The sequence below is a fragment of the Acanthochromis polyacanthus genome, chromosome 9 (assembly GCF_021347895.1).
Source record: "Acanthochromis polyacanthus isolate Apoly-LR-REF ecotype Palm Island chromosome 9, KAUST_Apoly_ChrSc, whole genome shotgun sequence".
Lineage (NCBI taxonomy): Eukaryota > Metazoa > Chordata > Actinopteri > Pomacentridae > Acanthochromis > Acanthochromis polyacanthus.
This window is the reverse complement of record NC_067121.1, coordinates 19969248-19982992: the sequence shown is the minus strand read 5'-3', so window position 1 is coordinate 19982992 and position 13745 is coordinate 19969248. Positions and strand designations below refer to the sequence as shown.

Genomic DNA, 13745 nt, shown 5'->3' with positions numbered 1-13745 from the left:
ACAAACAAAGTATAAGCTAACATTGAAAACTGACTCATAGTTTACTCTTATGATGTACGGCTCTGACATTAAACATACTCCATATATAGCTAGCAGGGCCGGCCCTAGGACTTTGGTGGCCCTAAGCAAGATTTTTTTTGTGGCCCCAAAACATGCACAGGGCAACTACCAAATCCCGTGCACAGCTTGTAATTGGGTTAAAACACACATGCACATGATTAACAGCAAATATTCAGCCCACTCCTGAACTTCCTTTTTGGAGCCATGATGCCATCTCTAGTGCTACTGCTTTTCCATCTGTGGCTTCTCCAGACCAGTGTAATCGATCAAGTTTGAAACGGTGCCGTGGTGTCACAGTAGCCTAACTTACGCACGAAGCATGGAGTCACCAACTGACTGCTGGTTTATTTTTCTTTCCTGTATTTTTTCCGTATACTTTTCTAATAAGCCAGTTTAAATTGATATGTTACCATGATGATTTATGTTTTATTGGAATAAAGACAGGCATGGGCGTAACCACCATCTCAGAAGTGAGGGGGACAAATTTTTCAGAGCGATTTATCATTCTCTTGCATTTAATGGCACCGTCCTTAGTGGCTAAAGAACCACATAATCCCTAACAGCCACAGTGCAATACCAGGGGACCAACTAGGCTAGTTCTTTAAACTATAAAGTATAAAACTTCAAACTATAAAATCTAAAGTTTTAGTGGCCAAACTCTAGTTGAGTTGACAACAATGTCCCTTGAACATCTACTGGACGAGTAGCCAAAGGTGCCAAACACTGAACATGAAATGATCAGTACTGCCTGGTTTCTCCCTGCAATAGATATCTTATTTTCAGGAAGTTATAATCTCTCCTTACCTGTAAAGACCCTACATCCTTGTCCCTGCTGCTGGCCTCTGATCCATCTCCTCCCTGACTCTGCTCTTTCTGTTATGGCAATAAACATAAAAAATGTGGTAAGAAAAATTCTGAAATAGCATTAGGAAGAGTAAAAATTGCAGTAGAATTTAACCTCAAAATCACTTTAACCCATAGATACATATTTTTTTCTCAGCCACTTATATATTTTTTTTCACCTCTGCAGACCCTGCATGGTCAACATTACTGCTGGCCGCCGCCTCTGGTCCATCTCCTGCCTGACTCTGCTCTTTGTTATGGAAATAATCATTAAAAATCTGAAAATCAAAATTCTGAGATAGAATTAGAAAGAGAAGCAGTAAAAAATAGTTGTAAATTTATGCCATAGATAGCCTATTCTTTTTTTCTCCTCCCTGACTCTCCTCTTTTGGGACCAAAAGACTTAAATACATGGAGAGCAATTGTGAGCACATCTTCTGCCCAGAAATGAAAGAGGACTGGGTTTATTCCAAGAATAAACTAATTAGCAGTAATGTAACAGAGGCAACAACATTTAAATTATTGTTAACTAGCTTAACATATTGATATATTGCCACGTTTTACCTTGTCATCATTTAGCTAACAAGTCTAACATTGTTTGCATCCAACAAGGTCACACAACTTACACGGTTTGTTTGGAAAAAACTGTGTAAAGTTTTTTGCTTCTTGCTGGCTCTGCTCAGCACAGCAGCACCTCTCCTGTGGAACACCTGCATTAGCATGCGCTCATGGTGCATTCAAAGACGGCTCGGGAAAACACGTTACTGGATGCTAATAACGGGTTTAGCTGTTGTAACGGCTGAATAAAGTGCGGGGGGACAGAGGGGACAGATGTGGAAAGTGCGGGGGACATGTCCACGCGTACCCCGCGTCCGTTACGCCCATGAAGACAGGGACAAAATGCGAATCACACACTTATTGTGGTGTGGCCCCCTCTAGTGGATGCGGCTATAAATAACGGCATAGAGTGTTTATGCCAGCGGCCGGCCCTGATAGCTAGCAGTAAAATTCAAACAGTCTGTAGTTTAGCATAACAAGTATAGTGAAGGCGATGCAGAGTTGACTGGTGGAAAAGGGGAGTTGGAAGCGGAGGGCTGGAGGAAGGTCAGCAGCAGCATCCCACAGTGGACATGGTGGAGACGAGACCACTTGGTGGAACATCAACCACAGATCTGAAGCATCCAACTCTGGGACCCGGGACACTCGGAGAAATAGCACAGGGGGAAACAGAGTGAATGTACTGCAATAACGGTATACATATTAAATGTAAAGGTAGATAGAGAAGGGCTCAGTCCGTCAAGAGAAGTCCCCCAGCAGCCTAGGCCTATAGCAGCATGACTAGGGGCAGAACGAAGGGACGTCCAAGAGGGAGTCAGCTGTGGAAACGAAGACACAAGCCAAACCCCTGTGGGTCACCCAGTCAGCCCTCACTATAAGATTTGTCAAAAAGGAACGTTTTGAGCCTGGTCTTAAAAATAGAGAGGGTATCTGCCTCCCGAACCCAAACTGGGTGCAGGTTCCACAGGAGAGGCACCTGATAACTGAAGGCTCTACCTCCCATTCTACTTTTAGAAATTCTAGGAACAACAAGTAAGCCTGCAGTTTGAGAGCGAAGAGTTCTACTAGGATAATATGGTACTATCAGATCTTTAAGATATGATGGAGATTGGTTATTAAGAGCGTTATATGTCAGAAGAAGGATTTTAAATTCAATTCTAGATTTAAGAGGAAGCCAGTGAAGTGAAGCAAGTGTAGGGGAAATATGATCTCTTTTGCTAACTCCTGTCAGTACTCTCGCAGCAGCGTTTTGGATCAACTGTAGATGTTTAAGAGAGCTATTTGGACAACCCGATAATAAGGAAGTGCAATAGTCAAGCCTGGAAGTAACAAAAGCATGAACTAATTTTTCTGCATCACTCTGAGACCAGAGTTTCCTGATTTTTACAATATTTCGCAGGTGAAAAAAGGAAGTCCTACAGACTTGCTTTATGTGTGAGTTAAAGGACATGTCCTGGTCAAAAACAACTCCAAGATTCCTCACAGTAGTACTGGAGGCCAATGTGATGCCATCCAGAGTAACTATTTGCTTTGAAAGCGAGTTTCTAAGATGTTTGGGGCCAAATACAATGACTTCAGTTTTGTCTGAATTTAGCAGTAGGAAGTTAAAAGTCATCCAGGTTTTAATGTCCTTAAGACAATCTTGCAGTCTAGCTAACTGATCAGTTTCATCTGGCTTCATAGATAAATACAATTGTGTGTCATCTGCATAGCAATGGAAGTTAATACAATGCTTCCTAATAATATTGCCGAAAGGAAGCATGTATAATGTGAAAAGTATCGGTCCTAAGACAGAACCCTGAGGAACTCCATGATTGACTTTAGTATGCTCAGAAGAGTTATTGTTGACATGCACAAACTGGAACCTATCTGATAAGTAGGATTTAAACCAGTCCAGTGCTGTCCCTTTAATGCCAATTGAATGTTCTAGACGCTGTAATAAAATTTTGTGGTTGATTGTGTCAAACGCTGCACTAAGATCTAACAAAACAAGTATAGAGACTAGTCCATTATCTGATGCTATGAGAAGGTCATTAGTAACTTTCACCAGAGCTGTTTCTGTGCGATGATGCACTCTGAAGCCAGACTGAAATACTTCAAACAAATTATTCCTTTGTAAGTGTTCACGTAATTGATTTGCAACTATTCTTTCCAGAATTTTAGAGACAAATGGTAGGTTGGATATTGGTCTATAGTGAGCGAACACATCTAACACATCTGGATCTAAAGTGGGCTTTTTAAGCAAGGGTTTGAGGACAGCAACCTTAAAAGCCTGTGGTACATAGCCTGTTACTAGAGAGAGATTAATCAGATCTAACATTGAAGAATTAATTAAAGGTAAAATCTCCTTGAAGAGTCTAGTTGGGATAGGATCTAAAAGACATGTTGATGGTTTGGATGTAGAAACCGTTGAAATTAGTTCAGAGAGACATATAGGAGTGAAGAATTCTAAATATTCATCAGGTCTAACAGCCAATTCAAAAGCATCTGTGACATTTGTAGGAAGGGCCAAATTAATTTCATCTCTAATCATAACTATTTTATGTGTAAAGAAGCTCATGAAGTTGTAACAGCTTAGAGCTAAAGGAATACAAGGTTCAACAGAGCTCTGACTCTTTGTCAGCCTGGCTACAGTGCTAAAGAGAAACCTATGGTTGTTCTTGTTCTCCTCTATTAAAGATGAATAATAAGTTGTCCTGGCATTACGAAGAGCTTTTTTATAGATTACTAGACTATTTTTCCAAGCCACATACACTTCCTCTGAATTAGTGGAATACCACTTTCTTTCCAGCTTTCGGGATGCCTGCTTTAAAATCCGCAGCTGGGAATTACACCAAGGAGCAAGTCTTCTCTGAGATATAACTTTCTTTTTACAGGTGCAACACTATCAAGAGTTGTACGCAGTGAGGCTGCAGCATTATTAACATAATAATCCCCTTCTGTGGGGGCAAAATTATAATATTTGCCTTCTGATTTATCAGTAAATGTTGCTGAAGTAAACAGTGAGGGTATTATTTCCTTAAATTTAGTTACTGAATTGTCAGACAAACACCTACTGTAATGATATTTGTTCTCAGCTGCTAAATAATCCTTTACTTTAAATTGAAATGTTATCATAAAATGGTCAGAAAGAAGAGGGTTCTGGGGAAATACTGTTAACTCTTCAATTTCTATGCCATAAGTCAGGACAAGTTCAAGAGTGTGATTAAAACTATGTGTTGGTTTATTTACATGTTGAGAAAACCCAATTGTGTCAAATAATGAATTAAAAGCTGTTGTAAGGCTGTCGCTGTCTATGTCAACATGAATGTTAAAGTCACCCGCAATAATAACTTTGTCTGAACTGAGCACTAAATCAGATAAAAAGTCTGAGAATTGAGATAAAAACTCAGAATATGGAGCAGGAGGACGATATATAACAACAAATAAAACTGGTTTCTGAGCTTTCAAATTTGGATGAGAGAGACTAAGAGTGAGATTTTCAAATGAGCTGTAATCAGGTTGAGGCCTCTGGTTCAATTTTAAACTAGAATGGTAGATTGCTGCCACTCCTCCTCCTCGGCCTGTGATTCGAGGAATATGACAGTTAATATGACTATAGGGGGAGTTGATTCGTTTAGGCTAACAAATTCTTCCTGCTGCAACCAGGTTTCAGTCAAACAGAACAAATCAATCTGGTGATCAGTTATCAGCACATTTACTAACAGAGATTTAGATGAGAGAGATCTAATATTTAACAGACCACATTTAATTGTCCTGTTTCTTTGATCTGTTGAAATAGAAGCATTAATTTTTATTAAATTTTTATGGTTACTATTTCTTTTGTATATTTTTGATTTGTTCAATTTATTGAATTTTGGTGGTCGGGGGACAGACACAGTCTCAATAAAGCTAACTGACTTACTGGAGTGTGACAGCTGTGAGAAAACTTCAGAGAGATACAGAAGATGAGGACTTTTATGGATGTGTGACAAAAGCTTGATCAAAAAATAAGGTGAGTGTATTTTTAAATACGTAGTAGAATAAAGTTCAACCAAACCCCCTATTTCGTTCCGTTTCCTTGTTTTAGCATGCGCCCAATAATACGGTGCGTCTTATATTTGGCTTAAGTACAGAATGTCGATCCTCAGGGCCAGTGACCCCCTGATTAACTTACTCAGCTGTCAGGGAATCACCGGACCAGCTCTCCATCCTTCAGGTCCGGTCCTACTGCCCCCTGAGGTCTTACTCAGAGGGATGCTGCAGAACTGTTAAGCTGGTTGACGAGGAAAATTCGCCTAGCTGTCTCACTGCCTTCATCCAGATGCCTATCCCTACTTCCTCTGATAATTAATTTAACCGAGTAGCCACTTCGGTATAGTTAAATTTAACCACCAGACACACCTGTTAACGGCAGCTTTTCCTCTCATAGATCTGGCACTTGGTAAGTTGCTAGGTTTAATTCAGAGATTATGGACATATAGACAACCTCTAGGATATGTTTATATTGGGCCAACCTGACCCCTATGATTAGGTAACCTTTCAGAACCTTGCTACTATCATGCACGCTGTAAGTTAACTTATTACATCAAGAGCTAGATGTATAAGTATTTGTTCAGGGATAATACAGAATAGAAATAGAAATTAAAAAATAATAAAAGAAAATAGCACTTGCAATTTGTTGTCTTTAATTGCAGAAAAATGCTTTATTAATATATTTCAGCAGGGCATAAGCATAGCCAATAAATCATCGGACAAATAATCAAACATTAGATAATATTCAACCCACCCTTAATCCATATCCCTACTGGTCTTATGCTTTCTTAAAAAAGGGGAGTGCGTGTTACCTAATGTAACTGTAATTTGGAGGGAGTAGAACAGCGGGTGTGGCCACACCCGGCCGCTCACCTGAGCCCACCAAGGAACCCAGGGGGAAGCTGGAGAGAGCGTTAGTCCAAATTTCAGGTCTGCATGTAATCCAGTTTTGGGGTTTTGGGCCAGGAAAAAAACTTTGTTAATCCATTCAGGTGTTATTCTTCTGGAAATAATAGAATCCAGTGACACTCCACACTGTTAAAAAAAATCTGTATAATTTACGGTAAAATACTGGCAGCTGTGGTTGCCAGTAGTTCACCGTTAAAAATACAGTGACAATGTAAAAGACATTACGGTACACCAAAAAAAATTCTGTATAATTTACAGTAAAATACCAGCAGCTCTGGTAGCCAGCACCGTAAAAACTACAGTGACAATGTAAAAGTCATTACGGTAAAGTAAAAAATTTCTGTATAATTTACGGTAAAATGTCGACAACTGTGGTTGCTGGCAACGTAAAAGTCATTACGGTCCTGGAAAAAAAATCTGTATAATTTACGGTAATCTACTGGCAACCACAGCTGCCAGTAGTTTACCGTAAAATTTACAATCTAAATGTAAAAGTCATTACGGTACTGGAAAAAAAATCTGTATAATTTATGGTAATCTACTGGCAACCACAGCTGCCAGTAGTTTACCGTAAAATTTACAATCTAAATGTAAAAGTCATTACGGTACTGGAAAAAAAATCTGTATAATTTACGGTAATCTACTGGCAACCACAGCTGCCAGTAGTTTACCGTAAAATTTACAGTCTAAATGTAAAAGTCATTACGGTACTGGACAAGAATCTGTATAATTTACAGTAAACTACTGGCAGCTGTGGTTGCCAGTAGTTCACCGTAAAAAATTATGGTGATAGTGTAAAGACATCATGGTATGTTTCTATGGCAATGGGAAATTTTACAGTGTTTTACAGTAAAAATAATAGCTAAACTATAAACCTATTGACAGTAAACAATTTTAACAACAGATATACTGTAAACCCAATTTACAGTTTCTCAGTGATAAACACAATACAACTGTATGAGGTATTACGGTACTTTATTGCTAAGTTCAACTTTACAGTGAATTACCAGCAGCTGTGGTCACCATAATGTCATTGCAAGAAATACAACACATCAGATAATAAAGTTGGTTGGCACAGATTTTACAGTCAAAAACTGCTAAAGGTAAATTACAAAGGAAATAACAAATTAAACATATTATCATTAATAAACTTTAAGAAATTGTTTTAAGCATTCTCTGAAATACAACAACTTATCCACTACAGCAACAAGGCAGTGTTTAGATATTGGGGAAAAAACAGCACGTGATCATATGAGAAATAGTTCATGCAAAAACATAGTCACTTGCCTGGTTAAGATTAATAATTCATTGAGTTCAGACTTAACTGAACAGGAGGCTCAGAATGGGATCATATCACACACGATGCTGGAACTGGAACTGGAACTGGAACCACTGGCTTTGGTTGAAGATTCACTGTTGGCCATCAGATGTCTGCTGGCATGATTCTCTCTGCATCCAGAAAACAGAAACAAAGTAAAAGTTATATTGATGTTGTTTCAATGATGCCTACACAATAACGCAGCGATAAACAGCGTTCTGTTGTTTAACTGAGCCCCAGTTACCTATACATAGAAGAAACCAACTCTCTGAAATATCCTTTACCAATGTCACTTCTGGGAAACGGACACGTCAAAAATGTTTACTTAACCTCTGTCGCTAACTTGACATCTAAATACACAGATGCCTCCACTTAAGCAGTAAGACAATCATCATGACTGTTACCACACACAGCTCCACACAGTAACTGACCACAAAAACATGACGGTGGTGAACAAGACCTGCAATTTAATATATGTATCACAAGTTCAATGCAAGATTTTGTATTTGCCAACTACTAGGTCTGGTGCCATTTAGTCAGTTTTATTTTGTGCGTCTAAAGGGAAGTTTTTGTTCTTGTTTTTTTTTTTTTTTTTTTAATGGGGTTACCCACAGTCAGTGTATTACCTGCAGTAGATTTTGGTCAGCACAGACCCATTTAGGAGACACAGGACCCTAACCCTTACTGCTCAATTCAGATGTTTTGCCAGATCAGTTTTGTGTGTGGCGAGTAACTTTTTTTTTTAATGTGGCGAATATCAGATTTAAATGTGAGCAGATCATAGCCATGAGGTGACTCACATGTGCAAAAGAAAACAACAAGATAGTTGGATTAGTGTTCATTTTGTCATTTTTGTTTGAAACATGTCAGCAAGGTAAAACCATACTTTTCTCATTTAGTTGTCGGTTTAAAAGTAACGCCGTTCTTCAACAATAACAAGACGTCACACACAGAACGCTGTAGTACGAATGTAAATAAGAAGATATTGGAAACATGGCTGCCTCTGAAGTCAGTTTTTACTGCCTGATTTACAAGTTATTATGCAGTGGAAGTAGACAAATGAGCAATCACTGTCCTTCGACACCCAAGCCATGTCCTTAGTGTCCCTTTTTACCCATTTCTGTCAAAATAGTTTTAAATACAGATTGGTCATGGTACGACATGTAAAGTTTTGCTTGCATGGCTGTAATACCACAAACACTTAATAGGTCTGAAACTTCATTGTCCTCCACAGTGTACTTCCATCACCACTGCCCTCCATGTTTGTTTTCACTGAGTGAGACCCCCACTCCTTCCTCCTCGCCAGCTGCTGTATGTCGATCTAGAGTGGCGTAAAAATCGCACTGATTTCTGATACAAGTCACATTAGAGGAGGGGGAGATGTAGACATAAGTAATTGGGCCGATATAGCCATACAAGCAAAACCTGGTAGATTGCTCTTAAAGGGTCTTTATTTGAAACTATTAGGTAGAAATGGCCTAACCAGACACAAAGGAACCTGGCTGCAGTGCCAAAAGCTCAGTTCAAAGAGGCTGAGGATTCAAACTTACTTCTGTAGTACAGTGTTCTGTGTGTGATTTTATTGTTCTTTTGCACATGCCAGTCACCTCAGGGCCTTGATCTATTCACACTGAAATCTGATATTTTCCATTAAAAAATAATGTCAACAGCCACACCAATAAAATCAGATCTGGCAAAAATCTGAACTGAGCAGTAAGGCTTGCAGTGTAAACTTTGACAAAGTTCTAAAGTTGAAACATGAAGTACCAGAAGAAAAGATTATCTAACAAGGTAAAGTGGTAAAAATATTCTAAATATAGCGTACACTAAAACAAATTTTTACTTTAGCTGAGTTGTACTTCGCCTTTAGGTGACTAAAATACTGTTTTATTTTGCCTCTTTATGCTATGGTAAAAGATGACTTATTCTGTCCTGACCTCAACCTTCTTGGAGTGGTAAATACTATTAATTGTAAATGTGAGGTGTAAAACAATTTTTCTAAGTACTTCTTGTATGTATGTACAAAGTCCACATAGATTGATGCTTGAGTTGTTTCTGCATCTATATCCTTTGCTACACTGAATTATATAAATTGCTTACCTCTAATTTCCCTTGACAAGATTGAGGTCCAGGGTCCAGACTTGACTAAACACAGGTAGGACAGATGTTCAATGTTCAGCAAACTGGAACTTTGAGGATGTGCTGTCATCAGTTTAGCTTGAAGATTCACAAGTTGTCAGTCAGGTGTGCATTGTGGCTTGGCACGATCCCCTCTGCAATCAGAAAAAAAAAATATATAATATATAAAGATAATACAACATTTATATAGTCTTTACATAGTTGCAACATGCTTTTCACAACAAAAACATAGGTAAAGAGCTATAAAAACAAACATTAAAGAAGTAACAACACAAACTGAGAAAATAGTGAACAAACAGTAAGTTCAAATTTTCACACAAAAGACCAACCTATAAAAAATGATTTCAGGAGCCGCTCAAACCCATTTGGTGAAGTCCATGTTAAGGGTAGCCACTATAAGACGTAATAAGACCTGGAAGAAAGAATAGAGACAAAAAAGGTAAGACAACAAAGTGAAAGATGAAATCATCTTCATCCTCAACATACACTGTACAAACTTTCCTGCTCCACCCTCAGGTAGTCCAAATGTTGTAATCCAGTGCATCCAACGGACTACTTCGCCATTTGTTGCCTGCAGGCTGAGCTCCGCCAGAGTGGAACCATCTTAGTTTTGTTATTCTCCTGTAGGCTTTATATGTTTATATAAGTGTTGTAATGTGGCACTCAGCCTATTTATGTTTACTAGCAGCACTTATATTTTCCATATTCACAGTGATTTTGCTTCTTCTGTTGTTAATACAACTTTAATACTGTTAGCTTGAGTAGCCATGGATTAATGTCTGTAACACATGTGGTCAGCCACTGTCATGAAGTTGTGGCCATTTTTGTTTATTGCATTCCATGTACAGTGCCTGTAGAAACTATTAAACTATTAAAATTTTATTTTATTATTTCATTAAAGCCACACAGCTACAACACAATGCCTGTATTGTTGGATACAGAATTAAAACATATTCAATAAACGCCTGGATTGCTGCAGTCTTTCTGACAGAAGATTTAGGCCAATCTTGTACAGTATATGCCAGCAGTACAGTCAAAATATATTTCATTCACTCTTTTAAATATTCAAGTTGCCAAAAACAATCAAAGGGCTACATTCACACGCCAAAAACATTAACAGTTGGGCCTACCAATTGGCTTACCTTAGTCCACATGCCAAGATCAAATTCCAGCCTGGACCCTTTGCTTCAAATCCCTCTCTCTCCATTGTTTTCTGTCATCTATTCAGACACTCTTCAATGAATGAAAGAAATGTAAAAGTAAATGAATAACAGACATATATTATGAAACCAATTTTTTGTAAGTTAAAAACTGCTTGCTTTTGGAGTTTAAATGAATTAGTCTCACCGTTTTTCTCACCAACGAGTTGTTGCCCCAAAGTCTACACCTACTCAGCAATGCCTGAAAGGTGGCAGGAGTGAAAGACAAGATAATTTATACAAGAGCAGTGAGGACAAATAACAATGACAATTTATTCCTAAGATACATACAATTTGTGACATCAGTTTGCTTACCATTAAAGGAGATTCTCAGATGGGCAATGCTCAATGTCACCAGCCGTCAACCTCCACTGAAGGTGTCACAAAAGTACTGAAACAGACTAAAATGCTTTCCATAACCCTGTTTTATTAATTTAAATGCAGCATTGACTTACAAAAAAATGTGGCATAGGGTCATATGATTTTACTTTCTCCATAGTCAGTACCTACAGTAGATGACTGTCAGCACATCCCGTGTTTGGAGAAACAGACAGGAGTACATGCACAGCAGTTAAGTATTGTCTACTTCTCCAGACTATGAATAAATAAATCTGAACTAACCCAGAAGTAAACCACCATTTACTATTTTCAGAACATATAGACAGTCTTTCATTTGAATTCTCTGATCAAACTGAAACAGCCTCAAACACAAATGACAAAAAAAACAATGCTCTTGTATTGCTGCTGATCATTGGGAATTAGTAATGTCAAACATTTCAAGACACATTACATACACATGACATCTCAAAACTGTTTATTAAAACTATGACGCTAACAAGATAAATATGAAAGAACATTATTCTGCATCCCAGGGCATCAATCTTAAATAGAAAAAGTGCACACATCCAGGTCCTGTATCAGGTGCAATACAAACTGAACCAAGTGGTCACAAAAAAGTAAAAGGAGTCTGTACACTGTTGTGCTTTTTTTAGACTGGTGTGTGTAAATCCAGTTTTACTATCATTATTCTCAGATCATTTCATAGATTATATACAAGGTGGGATGGTTGATAGCGCTACCTTGTGTCTTTTCTGTTTATTTTTCCCGCTACCTGCCGCAATTGGAACAATTTTTTGTTGTGTGTAGATTCCTTTTTACTTTTTTGTGGATCAACACTATATAAATGCAACTCTACCTGTAAACTTAATATTGTTATCCTCACTTATATCTGAAGACACAACAAATATATTCAGAAATAAAAAAGGTTGAAAAGCCAGCAATTGGAACAGTAGTATAGAGATTAATTGCTGTGGAAACAATACACCGTCTCATCTATAACATATTGGCATAAACTGGCAAGTTTTTTAGAATGTTTCAGTGTTGTTGAAGTGTATAGCATGTTGCAATTTGAATCTGAACAGTGCATAAAAGTTCAGTCTTAACAGTTAACTCCATCTTCAGCATGTGTCTCTCCACTCATGATCAGAGAGATCTGCGATGAGAGTGAGGACTCTTGGGTTCACTGACAGTTGCTTCTTGTTTTTCTTGGTCTCAACTTTTGTGCCCTTCTCTGGATTGATGTTGAAGAAACACCTTTGCGAAAGGATTCTAATTAGCCACTATATACAGTGATGTGTTCTAAAGGAGGACATAAAACAATTATTTACCTCTGAAGGAACTCCAGCGTAGAACCCAGCTCCATAGGGTAGTGGATATTGAGGCAATAGTAGCTCCCAAACATCAAACAGATGGCAGAGATGAAGGTGGGGATGAGGTCATTCACAACCTTGCGGTCTACACTCAGCATGAACCGCGTTGAGGTATAGCAGGTAGGTCCTGTAAAGATACAGAAGTTATGTAACGCACAGGAGCCACTATCATCCAAAACTGCTGAGTGCATTTTTCCTGTGATAACAACACAATTAAACAGCGCTATATTAACAAATAATTTGCAGAATGCACAACAAGAAGAGAATGCACATTTGATTATTTCAAAATGGTATTTTTTGCTGGTCCAGATACATTCAGTTTGAAGGGGTACAGTCCCAGCGAATTGCTTGTTCTCACCACAGGAAAGATGTTGGTAGACTAAACATAGGGGGTCTACGACACTAATGCAGGAAAAAATGACCCTGAATAAGGAAAATAATAATAATCCAAAAAGGTTCTGGGCGATATGCTAATAATTATGATGAAGATATTTTTTCAATACAGATCAACTATTTCTTCCGTGTTATCAGTGGTTAATCCATCCAAAAAGTAAAAATGTCCAAATCTTATCTTCATCATCATGTGTTTCTCCATCATAATCTCATTTAAAGATCGTTTTATTGCCCAGCCCTACAGGTAGCACTTTAAAAAAAATTAAAGAACATTTCATGTTCACATTTACATTTCATCCTCACATCATGTTAGGTTCATGAAGTAAAACAGAATATCAACTTACCACATACAATGATGCAAGGTGTCACAGGCAGGCTTTCCACGTCCACTTCTTTAGCCAGACATGTTGCTTCTACATAGTGGAAGAGGCTCTGCTCTTTTTCATCAAAATAGGATAGAAGGAGGAGCACCATATCCTTCACATCTTCTGAACAGCCCTCTAACTGTCCTCTCAGGACTTCCAGCCTGGTGACGACCTGCAGAACCCGTTTGCTCTTTGCTGCACATATGTTTTTTATAAAGTCCAAAAGACGTTTTCCTTT

General features: G+C 38.2%; 1 protein-coding gene and 1 long non-coding RNA gene across 7 annotated transcripts in view; both read right to left on the bottom strand.

The window, feature by feature from the left end:
- The window catches only part of LOC127535517 (myosin-K heavy chain-like), a 98056-nt gene that overhangs the window by 1500 nt on the left and 82811 nt on the right, over positions 1–13745 (bottom strand). For 4 of the 6 annotated variants that reach the window (XR_007944352.1, XR_007944351.1, XR_007944349.1 and 1 more), the window contains one exon: positions 865–933. The exons of the other annotated variants lie outside the window; for them this stretch is intronic. The gene's annotated coding sequence lies outside the window, so the exon portion shown is untranslated. The remainder of the gene's footprint in view (positions 1–864; positions 934–13745) is intronic. 6 annotated transcript variants of the gene reach the window in all.
- Positions 7343–13692, bottom strand: LOC127535518 (uncharacterized). The gene is made up of 7 exons (XR_007944353.1): positions 13487–13692; positions 12708–12876; positions 11189–12633; positions 10984–11074; positions 10171–10253; positions 9803–9975; positions 7343–7833 (listed from the first exon to the last, which is right to left on the bottom strand). It is a non-coding gene; the product is annotated as an uncharacterized LOC127535518 (long non-coding RNA).